This window comes from Triticum dicoccoides, chromosome 7B, assembly GCF_002162155.2.
Source record: "Triticum dicoccoides isolate Atlit2015 ecotype Zavitan chromosome 7B, WEW_v2.0, whole genome shotgun sequence".
NCBI lineage: Eukaryota > Viridiplantae > Streptophyta > Magnoliopsida > Poales > Poaceae > Triticum > Triticum dicoccoides.
In genome coordinates, this window is record NC_041393.1 from 527,317,398 (window position 1) to 527,318,327 (window position 930).

The window sequence follows — 930 nt, forward strand, 5'->3', positions numbered from 1 at the left end:
CGGTCGCTCACCACTGTGGAGACGGTTGCGCGGCGCCTCTACCGCCTCGACAGGAGCTCGCCAAGATCTTGTAGGTCTGGTCGCTTAGTGACACCTCCGCCAATGCAACACCTTGCATGCTGCCAGAGCACCGCAGTCGGGGCCGACATTGGGTGTGGCAGTGCTCTGCACGTTCTAGGAGGAAGCAGAGCAGCTCCTTCGTGAGTGCCAGGCGGCGACCGAACTGGGCTATCGTGTCCCCGCACCCTTCCGCCGCTAGAAGGACAGTGATGAAGACGATGACGACGGTGGTGTGGCCGGCCAGGGTGGCCACGTCTACGAGGTCACTGTCCGCTACAAGTTAGTCTATTTTTTAAGTTTATAGTTGAACCGAAATATCGTTTGTTTTATGCATTAATATGTCTGAACTTAATTGAATTCCTGTATGTCTCCATGAATTTGTCCGGTTTTGTTTTAATGCGGTTTGAAATGTATACGGGCATGGTTGGATGGCGAGCTCCCACATTATTGTGTAGTTTTAGGAGATGCCCTAATGTTTTTCAGTCTTCCTAAGTCTCGGTCGATTGAGACTTCGTTAAGTCTCAGTCGATACTATATTTGTGAGATCTTACATTAAAATCCATGGAAAATTTTCCTTTTAGTATTTTTTGCATGTTATGTCATTTGACTAAGACTTGATTAAATCTTAGTCGATTGAGACCTAACCATAATTAATGTTTTTTTAAGAAGATTGACATCTTTTTTTTAGACAAGAAGACTGACATCTGGAACTACTAGTATTCTTGCCGTGGGCCATGGTATGTACGTAGGCGAATAAAGCCGGCCCTTTTTTTGAATCCAAGCCTGCCCTTTGGTTGTGTGGGCGACATCGCCCCTCGAAGCATCCGTCCTCCGTGTTGTGCTCTCTCTCTCTCTCTCTCTCTCTCTCTC

General features: G+C 47.3%; 1 protein-coding gene across 2 annotated transcripts in view; it reads left to right on the forward strand.

Annotated features, from left to right (window-relative positions):
• Positions 1-864: 864 nt before the first annotated feature.
• LOC119342119 (protein NRT1/ PTR FAMILY 8.3-like) overlaps positions 865-930 on the forward strand; it is a 3,016-nt gene continuing 2,950 nt past the window's right edge. The window contains exon 1 of one of the 2 annotated variants that reach the window (XM_037613960.1): positions 865-893. The gene's annotated coding sequence lies outside the window, so the exon portion shown is untranslated. The remainder of the gene's footprint in view (positions 894-930) is intronic. The other variant, XM_037613959.1, reaches the window with a different exon arrangement.